The sequence below is a fragment of the Haemaphysalis longicornis genome, unplaced genomic scaffold (assembly GCF_048455015.1).
Source record: "Haemaphysalis longicornis isolate Haplotype H1 unplaced genomic scaffold, Haemaphysalis longicornis Haplotype H1 scaffold_6, whole genome shotgun sequence".
NCBI classification, from domain to species: domain Eukaryota; kingdom Metazoa; phylum Arthropoda; class Arachnida; order Ixodida; family Ixodidae; genus Haemaphysalis; species Haemaphysalis longicornis.
In genome coordinates this window covers 79,330,903-79,344,173 of record NW_027526407.1, presented here as the reverse complement: position 1 = coordinate 79,344,173, position 13,271 = coordinate 79,330,903, and the positions used below count along the sequence as shown (strand labels likewise).

General features: G+C 50.8%; 1 protein-coding gene across 2 annotated transcripts in view; it reads right to left on the bottom strand.

Moving 5' to 3' along the window:
• Positions 1 to 13,271, bottom strand: part of LOC144143541 (stress-induced-phosphoprotein 1-like) — an 85,819-nt gene that overhangs the window by 69,969 nt on the left and 2,579 nt on the right. The window lies entirely within an intron of this gene.

Below are 13,271 nucleotides of genomic sequence, written 5' to 3'. Positions count from 1 at the left end.
GCGCTAGTTTGGGGCTACACAACCGCTCTACACAAGCGCAGACATCGAAACAATTCGGCATGTGAGCTTAGTGATTCCGATTTATACCGATTTAAACTAGTTTAGTAAGTTTGAGAAGGGCGATTAAGCTTACGGAACTTTTATAATCGCTATTTATCAGAACCAGTTGCTACTTTTGCCTTTTGTAATGCCTCTTAAAACACAACCGAATTGGTAATCACCAATTTAGAAAACGGAGTCCCATTCGTGGCAAGCAGTGCGCAAAAAGGTAGCGTTTCTCTAGCGGCCAGATGTCTGTATTGGGTTTGTACATTTTGGTTTCCCGGCCGGAAAACCAATCCTTAACGTATGTTTGCCGTACGACCAAATAATTCGGTCTGGTGCGGGTTACCCTGGAGGTGCTGTTTAACAAGTTAATCAGGCCGTGCGAAGGCCCCGCGCAATGGACGCGAAGCTGCACCAAAATAGGCCCAAAACAACCGCCGCTTAACCGACGACAAAGTCCTACCGCAGCCGCAGCCGCCGTCGAGCAGGCACTCCCGCGCGGGTAAAAGCGGGCCTTACGCTGGGTTAAGGTCCCTGAAATTACTAAGGTAGCGCCATCTTTAGACCTCGCCGCCTTTCGCCCTCATCCGCGCTCCTTTCGTCTTTCGTTTTTTGCCATTTTCTTTTTCGCCGGCGAACGCCGCGCGCCATTGGCCAACGGCCAGTGACGTAGTACCTCGTCCCCGCGTTGTTTGTTTTTTCTTCTCTTCGGCCCCACTGTCCATTTAAATTCGCCATTTTAGGCTCAGCTACCTCGGAGCAGGCCTTATCGAAGCCGCCAGCGTATAACAACCGATAACAACCGAAGAGTCAGCTGCTCGTTTCAAACAAGTGCTGCGTCGGCGTCACTTTATGCCAGCGTATAACAACCGATAACAACCGAAGAGTCAGCTGCTCGCTTCAAACAAGTGCTGCGTCGGCGTCACTTTATGTAGCTTCGCGATGCCGAGCTGTGCCTTCGGCTGCTCGAATAAGGTCAGTGCAGTCACGGCCAGCTCGGCTGTAGCAAGCTGTAATTTATCAAAGCCCACACATGAATCAATGTTAGCTGTACAGCATAAAAAGGATTCACAATTGCGCTTGTTAGCACGCTTCTGGCCTTGGAATACGGAAATTATTATAGAACTGGGCACTGCAGCTAACTGTAAGCTGAGCGCATTCTTTAACTGCGCGTTCTTTGTGCCAGCCTTTTCCAGATATGCCCGACAGGGCCTTACGCGAAGTAATTGTGAACGCCAATTGCACGAACATTGCTATTCCACGGACGCACTGCCAAAACTGCAGCCGTCATGGGCGAGGCCAACGAGGAGACGCGATAACTTTGACCCTGACAGCAGCCTATAACGACGTGAAGGTGACATTTATTTTGCAACAGCGTCAAAGCACCGGAAAGTGCACGGAATAAAGGTGGCATGAATACCAGTAGGTAATGCGGGACGCATACTGAGCGCTGCCTAATGATCTACAACTAACGCAAAAAACGCGAACGCAAAAAAGGCAGCGCAGCGCTCGAACTACCGCGACCCAGGGTCACCGCGAACCATGGGCAAGCCCTCTGTGCAGCGCTTGCACGACCACAACTTAATCACGCAAATGCAAGAACGGAATTACTGTAACAGAGCAATTTGAAACGTCCAGGTTCGATCCTTTCGCGTTCACGAACTATCCTGAGCATGCCGCACACGTAAACAAACACCGCGCTGACCGTATGCGCCAGCGGCATCCATCCCGCGAATATCCCTACAACAACACAGCCTCACTTAGGGCATGTTGGTAATACCAGGCTCTAAAAATACTATGTAACAGAGCAGTTTGAAACGTCCACGTTCGATCCTTTCGCGTTCACGAGCTATACTGAGCATGCTGCACATGTAAACAAACACCGCGCTGTCCGAATGCGCCCGCGGCATCCACCCCGTAAATATCCCCTTATAGACAAAAATATACAACAAAACAGCCTTACTTAATGCGTGTTGTTAAAACGAGGCTCTAGAAATACTATTAATGCTACCAAAGAGTGATTGCGGCGCGAAAACAAGAGCAAACTGCACGAAAAACTGCAGCGAGCGGCCCGAAGCGTTGCGAGGGCGTCTGCTCTGAGGAAGCCAACAAAAATGGCGGCGCCGCCGCGGAGTTAAAGGGAACGCGGCGCCGCGGATGAGGGGAGAGAAAAAAGAGGAGGGCAGCGGAGGAGCAGTTGGCGCTACCTTAGTAATTTTAGGTACCTTACGCTGGGTAAATTCGCAGCGCCATCTCTAGTGTGCTGAGTGAGTGGAACCCTCCGCCCCCCCTCCCTCCCGCCGCCTCCGGCGGTTTAAGAGTTTGTTGTCCCGCACGCCACGAAAGAACCGTTGGCTGGTGGAGCGAGAAAGCTTTGCTTTAAAAGCCCCGCATTGATTTTCTGTCTCTTTTATGTAATCGCAAACTGGCTCTTGTTCCAACCCCATTTCTTTCCCCGTTAAACACTAGAGCCACCAGACATCACCAATCAAATGCACTGACTCCGTACTGTGCGACAACAGACACATCCAAATTCTCGTTATTCCCGCGCACTATTTCAGACTGCAACCAGATAACCGAATCACGGCCTTCTAATACTGGGTAACTGCGCATTGTTTGCTTTGTATATATGAAATAATCAAATAAACAAACAAACAAACAACCAAACAAACAAACAAACAAACAAACAAACAAACAAACAAACAAACAAACAAACAAACAAACAAACAAACAAATAAATAAATAAATAAATAAATAAATAACCCATCCCCCACAGGGTTGCATGCAGGTCAGATCCCTGCCAAGCTGGACGATACCACCAGGCAACTCCTCTTGCCTTTCCTTTCCCTCGAACCACTACTACTACTATCCTCCAAATGTAATATCCTTAAATAGTACCTTCCTTCCTCAAGCTACACACCCAGTTTTCTGGGCTTTCGCGTCTTCTCACGCCATCACAATCAGCCATTTTTGGTTCTATAAATATAGCTTGATGTGGGCCAAGTTTTGGAAAATGTTCCAGTTTAAAAAATGGCAAATTATAGGGGCACGTGCGAGAAGCAGGGGCGCGTAAATTTGGTGGTAATGAGCTTCAATCACATTTATTGCTTTCGTTGCTCGTTTCACGGGTTATTAGAGTTGCTCGGGTTGTTCAGTAGCCCTGATTTCCAAGCCAAGCTGGGGCAATCGATAATATGAATAGACACAGCATCAGTGTTACATCACCAAGCACATCAACCCACACATGAGTCGAGACGCTGGATTGCGGCGCTTTGCTGTGGCTTGTCATTGCCCGAAAAAACGTAGCAAACAAGCTGAGCTTCAAAGAAGACTGTCCATCACACCAACGCTCCCTCTTGCTGTCTTGCTTCAGGAAGCGGGCACTAACAGGCCAAATCTAATAGGGTATAAACCTTACTGCACCCCTTCCATACAGCACCGGCGTCCCGGGACAGGGTCGCGAACTGCGGATCCAGTAGCTAATCGGCAGGCATGCGTCCTTGTTTTCTCCCGGGCGGCCCACACCGAGCTGGATACTTCCGCTTGGTGCACACAGACGCAGGAGGTAGCGGGAGTGTGCCTTACATTAGATGGTGACCAACGAGCGTTGGTCTTTTCAGTTTATGCCAGGTCATTAGGTACTACTACATATCGAGTGTATATGTTTTTTCTGGAACACTTCTTAATTAAGAATACATCCCCAGGATCGCGTTATTGTTGGGGGCGATTTTAACGCCATGCACGCCTGCTGGGGATATCAACGCTCAGATGGTAGGGGAAGACACCTGTGGCAACAAATTGTCAGAGCCAAACTCACCATCGTCAAAGATCTGGCCCTATACCCACTCGATTTGGTCAGCACAGAGGTCAACAGGACACCTCTCAAGACCTGACACTTGTTTCTCATCCCAGTGAGTTCCAATGGTCACGGGTCGATGATATCATGGGCAGTGATCACTATCCTGTGGTGTTGTCGGGGGCCCTTCGAGGGCGAAAGTTATTACAGCCGCCGCAGTGCCATCGGACAGAGGGACACGTTTCATGAGATGATTTCCGTACGATGCTCATTGAGGTGGACGTCCCCACGATATTAGACGAGCTGATCGCTCAGATCAACGATGCCAAGAAAAAAGCTACAACGAAGCAGTTATCTTCGTGATGTTCTTTTCCCCGGGGCTTCTCCTCCAAGTCGCAGTAGCGCTGAGGATCTGACCCCGGGTATCCTCAACCGACAAACTCAGCCTCCGATACAAAACTGTACATTTATTTACAGCCCGGCGGGCGACTAAAAAACAGGACTCGCGCGGAGCTCGAAGACGGCGGGCCGAGCTCTCCCGCGCCCGGACCGCGTCTCTCTGTCTTCATCTTCCCTTCCTCCTGACGCTGACGGCCGGGGAAGAAGGAAAAGCCAGTTGTCTCCGTCGGTGGCCATCGCATGTGGTGGTGGTTAAGAGATCCGGTGCGCGCAGGCGTTCGAAATGCGCGGCGTCTCAAGGCGCCGCGCGACACGTGCATTTCATTTGTGCGCTGCTCGCCCCAGGGCCCCCGTCAGTTCGTGCGTCGAAGAGCCCGACAGAAGCTTTCAGTCAAATTCGATGCTCCGAAGCCGGACTCCCACCTTTTGAGATTGTGGAATCGTAGGCTTCGTGCTCTCAAGGCCTATCGCCGATCTGACCGGACACCCCCTCGGAGGCGCGCTCTCAAGCGAATGTCTCAAGAGGTTGAGCAGTATACGATGAACCTCGCGAGGCAAGATTGGCAGCTGCTGTGCCACTCGCTCAAGGAAGCCGCTAACTTGTCGGGGGCCTGGCATATTTTTCGAGCTATGCTTGGACGCAAGAGGCCTATTTCCCCTTCCCAAAGCATGGCCCTGAAATTTAACGTCTCTCCGGAACAGCTAGCCATACAGGCAGGGGAGATCTTTTTCCCTCAACCTGAGAATGTGGACGCCTTGCCTGCGGACCCGCCATCAGATGCAAAGGAATACGACGTTCTCTTTACGTTAGACGAACGGGAGGCTTCCTTGTATGAATCAAACACTAATAGCGCCCCGGGGCCGGATGGTGTGCGATATTCAACACTTTTTCTGCGATAGTTTTTCTTACGGCATAACAGTTATATATACAACATCACATTTGTTTCACGCAGAAACGTCAGCAGAGACCGGTACTGAGGGCCCCATATCCACCGCTGTAGATCAGGGGGTCTCCCAGGATGGAGCGCTGTGCCTCGGAGGTGTTGCAGGCGAGAGGTTTACAATCAGAGCAGGTCCATAGAAGGTGGCTCGTGTCGGCTTCGGACGCAGGGACCGTACAAAAGGGGCAGGTGTCCGCAAACGGTGAATGATAGCGGGCTGGCCAAGCGTGGGTCACTGCTTGGGTCAACACTTTTGAACCTTCCCAAGTCACATAAACTTGCCTTGTTGAAAGTGATCAACGAGTATTGGATCACTTGGAACGAGTATTGGAACGAGTAAGAAATCAGTAGTGATACCAATACCAAAACCTGGCAGGCCGAGTCGGACATTACAAGACGTCAGGCCGATATTCCTAACATCCAACCTCTGTAAGGTCATGCAACGCATGGTTCTGAGAAGACTAGAGTGGTACTTAGACAAGTACAGCGTTCTGTTTCATATGCAAGTAGGTTTTCGCCGCGGGCTCTGTGCGCAAGATATTCTCAGGAGGCTTCATAACAATGTTCTCGCGTACCCTAGCAGCGCACAGCTCCGAGTGGTAGTTGGCGTAGATGTGAAAAAGGCGCTTGACTCCGTGCCCCACTTAACCATACTTAACTGGCTCCAGGCCATAGGGGTAGGCGGAAACCTATACCACTTCGTGAAAGCCTTCCTTGCGGACGGAACTTTGTCAGTAATGGTTGGGTATACTCAGGGTGAATGGCAGGGCAACCAAACAGGCGTGCCACAAGGCGCTGTCCTATCCCCGGCTCTTTTTAACATTGTCATGTCAGGTCTCCCACCAATGCTGACGTCGATACCCGGTCTTAATTTTGCCGTGTATGCAGACGACATAACCCTTTGGACCCATTCGGGGTCCCCCGGAGACCAAGAACTAGCCCTGCAGGCACGCCTGAATGTCGTTCATGACTACATCCAGCAGTGCGGCATAAAAACTTCTTCATAAAAAACCGAATACGTGGCTGTCATGAACAGTCCGCGACTGAGATCCGAGGCCGAACGAAACCTTATCTCCCTTCGTTTAGGGGGCTCAGTCATATGCCGGAAACGAACAATTTGTATACTCGGCATACTTATTGACGAGGACTGAGGAGCTAAAAGCTGGCTTCATAGCTATGCGTCGCGTCTCTGCCCGCGGATGGCGAATCAAAGAAGCGGGGCTCCGACAGACCACCCTAGCCCTCATTACGACCAAAATCCTGTACACATACTCGTACATGAGACTTCGCGCAACCCAACGCCTTCAGCTTGAGAGAACAAATTGCAAAGCGATGCGCTTGGTCACTGGGCTACCGCAGTACTTCCCAGTAGTGGACCTGCACGCATGCAGAAAAATAAATGCCCTGTAGGATGTGTAGAGCAGCTATCGCCCAGCACGTCCGTCATTCCACAACGGTGGCTGGCCGTCACATTTTGCGGGCATTGGGATACGACGTCGACAACCTGAAGCCGCTCTCTACTCCTGCCCCAGCATGGGAACTCATCGACTTAGTGGATGGTATACCATTACCAAAGAACATGAGTTCAGCTAATCCGCAAAGGTGCAAAGCTTCCCCTAAACGCTACATGAATATGTCACACAAGCTATCCATAGAAGGGACCGTCCAACTATACACGGATGCCGCCCAGTTCCAAAATGGCGCCGCAATAGCTTGCCACGATTCTGAGACAGACACGACTGTAGTTCAACGGCTCACTGAGGAACGCACGGTCACCAATCTTGAGCTCGTCGCCATACGCCTTGCCATTACTCGAATAGTGGAAAGGAGGGATCCGTCATCTAGCACCTATTAAATTTACACCGACTCGCAAGCAGCGTACACCGCCTGCCGTGCAGGGGGAGCGGAGTATTCCGTTCTTAACACAATTCGCGAAGAAGCCCGTCGCCTACGGGAAGAAGGCTAAATGATAGTCATCAAATGGATTCCTGCGCATGAAGGAATTACTGGGAACGAAAAGGCACACCAGGCAGCGCGCGCTGCAGCTCTTTCCGCATTTTTGCCCGGATGCGCTGTCGTTTCAACTTCTGCGGCCATTTCCGACGTTGCACACCTACCGTCGCCTCTAAAGAATAAGGCCGAGACATGGCATCATGCTCAATGCTATCGCCGCAGCATTCTCCGGCACTTGGCCAAACCCGAGGAAAAATATCGGTGACCACCCAGCACTATTCGGGGGATAGAGACGGTAATTCTTCGCCGAGCCCAGACTGGCCAACTTCTGTCCCCAGCGCGGCTACACCTCATCAATCCCCGCTCATACGTGACCCCACAGTGCCCGTTATGCCCCGCAAGAGGCACGTCTGAACATCTTCTGTGGCACTGCCCTGCCTTTACCGCGGTTCGGGAGACTGCACTTCAGTCTCTCGGCGGACGGCGACTGGGCACCCTGCAGGAGTGGATCGATCCTCCAACGCACGTTGGACCATCGGCCGCACTCTTGCTCTGGCGGGCTTTTCTTCAATATTTTAAGGACGAGAGAGGATCCGGCCGTTTCTTTGCAGAGCCGACCTCGGGACCACCCCACCTCGAAGACGTGGACAGTGGCCCTCCTCCCCCTCTACCATAAATCCCTCATTTCTGTCGCAAGGTTTGAACCTGTATACAATGCAGATATAAAGACGTCAAAAAAACATTGCGGCTGTTTTAAGTCCTATTTTCCCTTCTACTTCCGTACAAATGCAGTACTTACGTGAATGATAGCTTGCTTTACCTGTGCATGGCAGGATTAATTGTGGCCCAAATAGTAGTCCATTTATGAAGGTAGGATTTCGGAAATCTTTTGAGGGGAGAAAACATTTGGCGCCATCTTTCGTCCAAAATGTCCCTGGACCAACGGCGGATTATCGAACCAAAGATACTAGATTATGGAACCTTAGGGACTGGGTCTTTTGACGTCTCCTGTCATCGACCGTTGTAGCCGTAACAGCCGTCTCATTCAGTCACGGTAACGAAACACCAGGAGAGTCGTTTACGTCTCGAGTTATAGAAAGCTTCGTGCTTGAAAGAGACTTTTACTGCAAAGCGGTACACGAATGCCTTCCAACGGTTTCCTCTCCCTGAAAGGGGTACTGACACAAAATTTTAAAGGCGAGATAACTTCGGAGATAGATTGGTGTGAACACATACACATCATCTGCAAAATATCAGCGGCGAATACAGCCTAGAACATATTTAAAATCAATTTCAAAGTATGCGAAACGCAACCGAGCAGCCAGCAGAGGGCCACGTGCAATCGACATCCCGTGGATATTGTGTCAATAAACGACATCCAAACACGTCACGAGTTTGTGTTTGCCGCTTACGCACTTCCGGCGTTTTTCGCCGGCTCTGCGCCGCTCCAATCGGAGGGCCGGAGGGCGGAGCTTCTGCTCTCGAGAACGAATGACCCGATCGTTGGCGGCGGAGGCGCCGTGATTTCGTCAGCTCATCGGGCTGCTGGCCGCGACCAAAGTTCTACAGCGATTCCAGGCACTCTGTTTCTATTACTTTTTATTTACATTGGATGCGAAAACGCGCCGGAGACACGAAAAACCCACTGAGCGGCGAGCCGCACGGTAGCTGTGCACGCCCAGGCCGGCGCAGGCAACGTTCGAGTGAAAGGTTGTTACCGCTGCACAAAATTCTCCCCAAGTCCCGACTACGGCAGCTTATATGAGAAAGGAGTTAATGATGCGATGGCGGGTTGCACTAAAAAAATTAATTCTGCACCGCTTACGAGAGCGGCAACCGAATATCCGCCGCAGTGCTAAGCCGAACACATATGTAGGCGGACCTGTAGGCAGACCGGCCGGCTGCTCCCAGCGCGCGTCTTGCCACCGTCTCGAGCGTCGCGCGTTGTTCTTTAGCCGCGGTAGCATTTGCACTCCCAGCGCCTACGTCACGTCGCGGCCGCTTTTTAATTAAGCGGCTCACGAGATCACTACACGGGGGCATTCGCAGAAACTGCCGGCGATGCGGATTCGACAGTGCTGCGGAAGCTGTGCTCCGTGATATCCCTCCTACGGTCACGTGGTCAGCTTTGTTCACACAAAATCCTTCGTTTCGCGCACCCGCTGAAACCGAAACTGCGACTGGCCGCATTGAAAATGCCTCTAATTAAACAACCGTCGCACGCTGAAGCAAATGAGGTTTTTACAGGTTATAAGTAGGTCACTAGCTACCTATCGCAAAAAAAAAAAAACAAGATGCAAATTTTTTGTGTCAGTGCCCCTTTAAGAAAAACGCCAAGGTGCCAAGAATACACTGCATGCTTCGCCCCTCCCCAGGGCACCCGTTAGTGGAGATGGCTTGGAATTTTTTCGTTATTTTACAGGCGCGTACGACGACCGCCGAGAATACTTCTGGCGGCGCCAAAAAAAAAAAAAACAACACTAAAATTATTTGATTAACTGCAAACGTTTTTTGAACACATGCTACAAGGTGGCGGTGGGCCCTGGGCCACCTTCACAGACGTCACTGTTCCCGGCCGATAAAGAGCGGGAGTTGGTGACCAATTTTGCTGTTCGTCGCCCCACCAAGATGTCATCAAATACAGCCTTGGTTTTGGACCATATGTTCAAATAATTTTACTACGCAGGATGTAAGTGATATGGGTCTCAAGTTCCCTGTTGTTAACGGTTTTCCAGGTTTAGGTATTTATGTTACATCGCCATGTTTCCACTGAGGAGGGATTTGTCCCGTTACCCAATTATTATTTATATAATCTGGAAGGGCTTCTAATGCTTGAGAGTCGAGATTTCGGAGCAGCTTATTCGGAATTTTGTCCTTGCCAGGTGTAGTAGTTCGGGTGAGGTTTCGTGCGGCGGCTTCTATTTCGGCAGTTCGTAGTTAGGGGCACCATTGTATACGGTGGGAGAGGAAGCGTAGGTTGGGCGTTGTCTTTCCATGACTTTTGTAGCTTTTCGACGAGTTCCGCCTCTGTTCCAGGATAGTTATGAATAAGACTCTTTAATTGATGGGCTATGGATGATTTAGATTTCCTGTTTCCCATGAGGGATCGAAGGAGATGCCATGTTCTACGGGTACCCAGTGTACCCCGCAATGGCGTATAGAATTGAGCCCAGTTTTGTTGGCTTAGTGTTTTAGCGTAGTCAGCTGCTTCTTGCGTTAATTTAGCTATTCTGATACGTATTTTCGATTTGTTTTGTGCTTTCTCCATAGCTTAGTTAGCCCTCTTCGGGCCTCCCACAGGTGTAAGAGGTGCGCATCTACAGCGGGGAAATCTTGAGTGAGAGGCAATTCTTTCGTTTGTTTTTGGAGAAGTTCTAGCATCCTCTGTGCCCATTCTTCGATGTCTTGAATGGGACTAGTTGGTGCCGCTTCGCGGAATTTCTGCCAATCAGTTATGCGGGCAGTGCCGATCTTTTGTGATTCAGTGCGAGAGTTCGAAATTTGCAATTGAATAATGTAATGGTCACTGCCCCCCCAGCGTTTCAAATAGACATTTCCATGTAGGATCTTTAACTCTTTTTGTTAAAGTAAGATATGGGGTAGTGTCTGGAGAGACACTATTCCCGAGCCGGGGCGGAGTGTCCGGGGCATTGCACAAGTGCAAGCTGTGACCTCGTATCGCATCGTAAAGTCGTTGTCCTTTGGTGTTGTCCCTATGATAGCCCCAAGCTGTGTGGTGCATGAGCATGACCCCTCGTGCGCTGTATAACCGTTTTGAAGAGGCGGTCAATCTCCTCTAGGCAGGCCGTCGGAGGGCTATAGATATTGAGAAGGAAAAGGCTATTCTGATTTTTCTTTTGTAGGAGAAGCTTGATAAAAGTGTAGTTAATAGATGTGGGCAGGGAGTGTACTTTCGGTGTTTTACTCGTCTATAATTCATTTTCTGAAGCCATGGCACTGGTCGATTGGCTGGGCGGGTTGTTCGTAGGGTTGTCGTTCGGAGCAATGTCGAGTTTCCGAGGCTTTGTTGTTTATTCTTTTTGCGGGTCTTCCTTTTCAACGCTTCTGCAGCCTTTTGTCGTTGCTCCAACGCTGTGCTACGACGTTCCATAGTTTCACTCAGGGATCTCATTAGATGTTCAATATGGCCGAGGTCAGGTGTATTAGGGGCCTGGAAAGTTGGCTGCACTGTGTTGGAGGGCGTCACTATTTCTGGGGTTTGCTGTGGAGGAGGCGCCTGAAGCGTTGTAAGGTGGGCTAGTAACTCCTCGATGCGACGGTCTAGGTTTTCGGTGCGAGCCACCTGCATTTCAAGCTGCTTTCTGAGTTGTGCGTTTTCCTGTTGTAGCTGAGTGCGCAACATCCTTGTCTATAACACTGAGATCAACTTCAACCGGTTACCTCTCAAAACTGCGGACTCAAACTTGCCACAAAAAACGTTCAGGTCAAAATATACGGTTACGACTTCAGAATGACACAATGGTTTTCTTCAAATGCTTTTCGGCCGAGGCAAGATAAGGCTATAAGTACGAAACCTGTGTTATAGACAAGCGTGTTGCCCTCTGCACATGCGAGGGTCGTCAATCGATGAAGGCATTTCGAGTTACTTTCTGAGTTGTGAGTTTTCCCGTTGTAGCTGGTACATGCGAGGGTCGTCAATCGGTGACTGAGCGAGGACGGGTTGGGCTGGTATTGGGAGGAAATCTCGCGGCTGCGGTATCCCCGAGGCAACTACGGCAGAGCAGTTGGCGAGTTGCATGGGCTTTTGACGGCGTCCGCTGCTGCCCGGCTCGTAATGCGACGATAGCGGAGGACTGGTTTGAGTTTGTAAGGGAGGCTGGAGAGGAGAAAGCACCTCACACGGGCGAGACGTTCCCGTACATGGATAGGTGGCGGGGGAGGGCGAAGTTTTTGCCGGCATTCTTTGCTTGCCGTTGGGTGTGCAAGTCCGCATAATTTGCACTTCGGGTTGCACACGTGGTCTTGGGAGGGATCACGCTCATGACACTGGGCACATGTAGTTACGTCCGGCGTGGGGCAAACGTCGCGTCGCTGACTGATATCCCCGCACAAAGTGCAGCACTGAATTGATCGATGGTACGGGCGGCACCGGGTATGCATTCTATGGGCATGGATGTAGAAAGGCACGTGGGGGCCCTCAAAAGTCGCTACGGCACACGTCAATTTGCCAAGCATTCGGGCGTGCGCTATGCGCGGTCCAGACAACGCAATGATATAGGGCAGTTGCTCGGTGGTGGTGCCAGGGTCTAAGCCGTGGATGACGTTTTACCCGGGAAGTGTTTCACGTAGGAGAGAACCGTATGGGTCACTGCACCTAGTTGAAGTGACGTCACGTCACTGAGAGCGTCTGCGCATTCTGCGTTAGGCGCACTTGCTACTATTAGATTTTGCACAGCCTGGACTTGGATCACCACCTGCTGATTGAATGCGCCCTCAGGTATTGAACTGGCCGTTTGAATACCAGCTGTAATTTGGCGGTCACTTCATGAGGGAAGTCGTAGGCCGCCGCGGGGTCGAAATATTATTTTGTAGCCCATTTCTGGGAGATTGGGGCAGGCGGTGCTCTTGGAGGGGTAATGGGCTTACCGGATGTTTGCGCGTGGGCCTGTGGTGGGGTGCGGTGTCTGGCGCTGAGCATCTCTTTCCAAGGGCAGGGCAATTGTTCGGCCTCTCAGCTCGTCGAAATCCATGGCTCTCTCCTGGTTGTTGAACTGCGGCGACTGTTGTAACTGATGGCTATCCGAGGGCACAGGTGCGGGAGCTGTAGTGGTGGCTGCAGCCGCCGCGGTCGTAGTAGGCCTAGGCGCGATATGCGATGTGGCCCAAGCTTCGATCGGGCAGTGCTGGCTTACGGGCGGTCCTATGGGGTTTATACTGGTATCAATCGATCAGGCGCAACAACTTTGCGAAGCAGGTGGTGCGAACTACATAAGTAACTCTGCGGAGAAATCGCAAAAATCGTCGGTCAAAGCAGGAGCCAATGCATCCTGCGTGTTCTCCGATGGGCTTATTCCGAGATCGGAAGTAATAATAAAAATATTGAAACAAAACGAGTAGTCAAAGCGTGGCATAAATACATGCAAAATGTACTGTTGCCAACACATTTGTGTTACAGT